The sequence below is a fragment of the Hyperoodon ampullatus genome, assembly GCF_949752795.1.
Source record: "Hyperoodon ampullatus genome assembly, chromosome: 7".
Lineage (NCBI taxonomy): Eukaryota > Metazoa > Chordata > Mammalia > Artiodactyla > Ziphiidae > Hyperoodon > Hyperoodon ampullatus.
The window spans coordinates 95,476,415-95,482,940 of NC_136920.1; the positions used below are offsets into that span (position 1 = coordinate 95,476,415).

General features: G+C 41.8%; 1 pseudogene across 1 annotated transcript; it reads left to right on the plus strand.

Moving 5' to 3' along the window:
* Window positions 1-5,103: 5,103 nt before the first annotated feature.
* LOC307055661 (large ribosomal subunit protein eL31-like) lies at window positions 5,104-5,456 on the plus strand (annotated as a pseudogene). Its single transcript has one exon. The product of its transcript is annotated as a large ribosomal subunit protein eL31-like (transcript).
* The last annotated feature ends 1,070 nt before the right edge of the window (window positions 5,457-6,526 follow it).

The window sequence follows — 6,526 nt, forward strand, 5'->3', positions numbered from 1 at the left end:
ATGGACCTAGAGTCTGTCATACAGAGTGAAGTAAGCCAGAAAGAGAAAGACAAATACTGTATGCTGACACATATATATGGAATTTAAGAAAAAAAATGTCATGAAGAACATAGGGGTAAGACAGGAATAAAGACACAGACCTAGTAGAGAATGGACTTGAGGATATGGGGAGGGGGAAGTGTAAGCTGTGACAAAGTGAGAGAGAGGCGTGGACATATATACACTACCAAACGTAAAATAGATAGCTAGTGGGAAGCAGCCGCATAGCACAGGGAGATCAGCTCAGTGCTTTGTGACCACCTAGAGAGGTGGGATTGGGAGGGTGGAAGGGAGGGAGATGCAAGAGGGAAGAGATATGGGAACATACGTATATGTATAACTGATTCACTTTGTTATAAAGTAGAAACTAACACACCATTGTAAAGCAATTATACTCCAATAAAGATGTAAAAAAAAAAAACCCTCAACAAAGTGGGTATAGAAGGAATACACCTCAACATAATAAATGCCACATATGACAAACCCACATCCAACATCATACTTAACGGTCATTTCCTCTAAAATCAGTAACAAGACAAAGATGCCCACTCTCACCAATTTTATTCAACATGGTATTGGAAGTTATAGCCACAGCAATCACACAAGAAATAAAAGGAATCCAAGTTAGAAAGGAAGAAGTAAAACTGTCACTGTTTGCAGGCGACAAGACATAGAAAATCCTCAAGATGCTGTCAAACAACTATTAGAACAAAAATGAATTCGGTAAAGTTGCAGGATACAAAATGATACAGAAAGCTGTTGTATTTCTGTACACTAATAATGTATTATCAGAAAGAGAAATTAAGGGACTTCCCCCGTGGTCCAGTGGTTAAGAATTCTCCTTCCAATGCAGGGGTTGCAGGTTCAATCTCTAGTGGGGGAACTAGCTGCCCCACAGCATGTGGGATATTAAGTCCACACACTGCAATGAGAAGCCCACCTGTCACAACTAGAGAAGCCCATGCACCACAACTACAGAGCAGTCCTCATGCCGCAACTAGAGAAGACTGCACGCCACAATGAAGACCCAGTGCAGCCAAAAAAAAAATAAAGAAAGAAAGAAAGAAAAAGAAAGAAAGGAAGAAAAATTAAGAAAACAGCCCCATTTATAGTTGCATCAAAAAGAATGAAGTACCTAGGAATAAATCTAACTCTGAAAACTATAAGATATTGATGAAAGAAAGTGAAGAGGATACAAACAGAGGGGAAAATATACTATGCTCATGGATTGGAAGATTTAATACTGTTGAAATGATCATACTACCCAAGGCAATCTACAGATTCAATGCAATCCCTATCAAATTACCAAAGACATTTTTCACAGAACTAGAACAAATAATTCTAAAATTTGTATGGAAACACAAAAGATCCCAAATATCCAAATTAATCTTGACAAAGAAGAGCAAAGCTAGAGGTATCATCTCTCTGATTTCAAACTATACTACAAAGCTACAGTAATCAAAACAGTACGGTACTAGCACAAAAGCAGATCAATGGAACAGAATAGAGAGCCCAGAAATAAACCCACGATTATATGGTCAATTAATCTATGACAAAGGAGGTAAGAATATAGAGTGGGGAAATAGCCTCTTTAATCAATGGTGTTGAGAAAACTGGACAGCTATATGCAAAAGAATCAAACTGGACTACTTTCTTAAGCCATATACAAAAATAAACTAAAAATGGATTAAAGACTTAAATGTAAGATCTGAAACCATAAAAATCCTAGAAGGAAACACAGGTAGTATGCTTTTTGATGTAGGTCTTAACATTTTTTTGGATGTCTCTTCAGGCAAGGGAAACAAAACCAAAAATAAACAAATGACACTACATCAAACTAGGGTTTTGCATAGCGAAGGAAACTATCAACAAAACAAAAAGGTCGCCTACTGAATGGGAGGAGATATTTGCAAATAATATACCTAATAAGGGGTTAATATCCAAATCATACAAATAACTCAGACAACATCAAAAAACAAACAAACAACCTGATTAAAAAATGGGCATGGGGCTTCCCTGGTGGCGCAGTGGTTGAGAGTCCGCCTGCCGATGCAGGGGACATGGGCTCGTGCCCCGGTCCGGGACGATCCCACATGCCACGGAGCAGCTGGGCCTGTGAGCCATGGCCGCTGAGCCTGCGCGTCCAGAGCCTGTGCTCCGCAACGGGAGAGACCACAACAGTGAGAGGCCCGCGTACCTCAAAAAAAAAAAAAAAAAAAAAAAAGGCATGGACTTCCCTGGTGGTCCAGTGGTAAAGAATCCACCTTACAATGCAAGGGGTGTGGGTTCGATCCCTGGTCAGGGAACTAAGGTCCCATATGCTGCAGGGCAGCTAAGCCCACGCACCACAACTACTGAGCTTGCGTGCCTCAACTAGAAAGCCTGCATGCCACAAACTAGAGCCCTTGCACTTTGGAGCCTGCACGCCACAACTAGAGAGAAAACCCACACACCACAACTAGAGAGAACCCCGTGTGCCACCATGAAGAGCCCAAGCGCTGCAACAAAACATCCCTCACACCTCAATGAAGATCCCACGTGCCACAACGAAGACCCGATGCAGCCAAAAATAAAAAATTATTTAAATTTTTTTAAATGAGCAGAGGACCTGAATAGACACTTTTCCAAAGAAGACACAGATGGCCAGAATAGACACACAAAAAGATGCTCAACACTAATGCTCATCACTAATCACCAGGAAAATGCAAATCAAAACCACAATAAGACACCACCTCACACCTGCCAGAATGGCTATCATCAAAAAGACAACGAATAACAATTGTTGGCGAGGATGTGGAGAAAAGGGAACTTTTGTGCACTGTTGGTGGGATTTTAAATTGGTGCAGCCTCTGTGGAAAACAGTATGAAGTTTCCCCCCAAAATTTAAAACTAGAACTGCCACATGATCCAGCAATTTCACTTCTGGGTAATTTACCCAAAGAAAACAAAAACACTAATTCAAAACAATATATGCACACCAATGTTCATTGCAACATTATTTACAATAACCAAGATATGGAAGCAACTCAAGTGTCCATCAATAGATGAATGGATAAACATGTGGTGAATGGGATATTACTCAACCAGAAAAACATCTTGCCATTGTGACAACATGGATGGATCTAGAGGGTATTATGCTAACTGAAATAAATCAGACAGAGCAAGACAAATACTGTACGATCTCACTTATATGTGGAATCTAAAAAACAAAACAAAACAAAATGGAAACAGACTCATAGGTACAGAGAACAAACTGGTGGTTGCCAGAGGGGAAGGTGGTGAGGGTGAAATAGGTGAAGGGAAGTAAGTGATACAAATCTTTACTTATAAAATAAATAAGCCATGGGATGGAATATACAGCATAAGGAATATGGTCAATAATATTGTAATTACATTGTATGGGGACAGATGGTTACTAGACTTACAATGGTGATCATTTCCTAATGTATGCAAATGTCAGATAATCATGTAGTACACATGAGACTAACAATATTGTACATCAACTATATTTTAATTTTTAAAAAATAATAAAATAAACAATAAAATTCTGGAAAATGCACTCTTACAGGGACAAGAAGCAGGTCAGTGGTTGCCTATTGGGGAAGAGGTGGGGAGAAGGGGAAGGTTATAAAGTTACATGAGGAAACTTCTGGGAGTGATAGATGTGTTCATTATCTTGATTGTGATGATGGTTTCACAGGTGTATACATGTTAAAATATTAAATTAAGCACTCTAAATATGTGCAATTTATTGTAGGTCAGTTATACCTAAGTAAAGCTCTTAAGTAAAAATAGAGCATGCAGAGGCAACCAGAAGGCCTTAAGGGAAGCTTTGAAGGAGTCATATGTAGTCATAGGGCACAGACAGCTGAAGACCAAGACCTGGGTCTAATGGTAAGGATTATAGAGCCACAGCACCAGTTGGAATGCACAACCTACCAGGTCTCTCACATTACAGAAAACTGGTAGGGAGGGAGGAGCCCCTGAGATATGGGATGGGGCATTTGGGCATACATAAACCAGGCTAAAAACCTTGAACCTTCTCCACTCTTCTAAGTGTGGGCTGTACATAGTGACTTCTTTCCAAAGAGTACGGTATGGAAAGGGGAGAGGAAAAGAATCGCTTCTTTTGACCAGGTGATCCTGGTCAAGATCAACAGTAAAAAGCCATGATGACGGTATGTATCCTTGATATGATATAATGAGAACAGCACTTTACCTCTGTGGTCTTCCTCCCCCAAATCCACAACTCCAATATAACCATGAGAAAAACATCAGACACCCCAAATTGAGGGACATTCTAAAAATGTCTGGCCAATACTCCTCAAAACTATCAAGGGCCTCAAAAACAAGAAAAGTCTGAGAAACTGTCACAGCCAAGAGGAGCCTAAGGAGGTGTTACAACTAAATGCAATGTGGGCTCGTGGAACAAAGAAGGGCATAAGTGAACAACTGAGGAAATCTTTTAGTAACTAAAGTGTGGACTTTAGTTACGAATAATGTATCAATATTGGTTCATCAGTTGCAATCAATGTGCCATACAAATGTATTGGGTTGGCCAAAAAGTTCGATTGGGTTTTTCTGCAATGGAAAATCCCGAATGAACTTTTTGGCCAACACAATACGCTGTTAATTATAGGGGAAACTGGGTGTGGGGTACATGAAAACTCTCTGTACTACCTTTGCAACTTTTCTGTAAATCTAAAACTATTCTAGGGAATTCCCTGGTGGTCCAGTGGTTAGGACTCTACGCTTCCACTGTAGAGGGCCTGGGTTCGATCCCTGGTCTGGGAACTAAGATCCTGCATGCCGCGCAGCATAGGTAAAGAACTAACTAGACCTATTCTAAAGTAAAAAGTTTGTTTTGGGTTTCCCTGGTGGCGCAGTGGTTGAGAGTCCTCCTGCCGATGCAGGGGACACGGGTTCGTGCCCCGGTCCGGGAGGATCCCACATGCCGCGGAGCGGTGCCGTGGCCGCTGAGCCTGCGCGTCCGGAGCCTGTGCTCCGCGACGGGAGAGGCCCGCGTACCGCAAAAAAAAAAAGTTTGTTTTATGGCCCGGCAGGATGGCTCCTGCAAAGAAGGGTGACAAGAAGAAGGGCCGGTCCGCCATCAACAAGGTGGTAACCAGAGAATACACTATCAACATTCACAAGCACGTCCACGGAGTGGGTTTCAAGAAGGACGCCCCTCCGGCACTCAAAGAAATCTGGAAGGACATGGGAACTCCAGATGTACGCACTGACGTCAGGCTCAAAGCTGTCTGGACCAAAGGAATAAGGAATGTCCCATACCTTATCCGTGTGCCGTTGTCGAGAAAATGTAATGAAGATTCAAACAAGCTCTATACATCGGTACCTATGTACCTGTCACCACTTTCAAAAATCTACAGTTAATGTGGATGAGAACTAACTGCTGATTGTCCAATAAAGTTATAGAACGGTAAAAACATTAGTTTCATTTATTGAAACTAATGTCTCTCTTGGAATTAGGTTGGGCTGGGGACATTTGCAGATTCTAATGTTGTAGGGCGAATAAAGTTTCTTAGTGTCTGAAGTGAACCTCTGAGGCTCCAAATTCCCCTCAATACATCACCTCCAACTTTCCCAACCCTGCTCAATCCCACCTACCAAGGAGTAAACTTTTCTCTACGTAAAGTCTGTAAGATGGCTGTATCTGCAATAGCTGATTGTCTCACAAGCTGTCTCTTCAGGCACCACCTTTCTTCACCTCCAGACCCAAGATGAGACCCTAAGGTAACCCATTCAGAGAGGAGCGGCCCTATATACATCAAAGAGTTACAAGATCTTGCTAATCTATATTAGCAAGAACCTAGGGGGATACACATGGGAGTGAATTACCAACATGTAGGACTAGAAGGGATGGAATAGAAGGCTTGATGGAGTCAAACTCCGCCACATGGGTGCGGTCACCTAATATTTTGGCTGAAACAAACTTGAGTAGTACTTATCGTTTGTTAGATTGCCTAATTAAAGCCTGGACTTATTGGTGACCTACAGCAGGGGTTCTTAAGAACTTTGAAGTGTGGTCCCTGGACTAACAGTATCAGCAACACCCTGGAAGTTCTTAGAACTGCAGATTCTCAAACCCCAACCCAGACCTCCTGAATCAGAAACTATGGGGGCAAGGGCGCAGCAATCTGTGTTTTATAAGCCCTTCAGTTGATCGTGAGAACCACCTGCCTACAATTAATGAGGTCGAAATGCCAGGTCTTCCCCGGGCATAAGGTCATCAGTAAAGGAATCCTAAGGATCCAGGAAATGAATGAATTAGAATGGATCTGTTAGATGCAACCTGCTCAGCCTTCCCTACCTGTACCACCTGTGAAGGCTAAAAGACGCACCCTTCACAAAGCTATTAAGAAATGAATCGGTAAAAAAAAAAAAAAAAAAAAAAGAAATGAATTGGTGAGATGAGATGAGCATCCTTGAACTCCATCACAGCTGCTGGAGAAGACAGTGGGGGTGT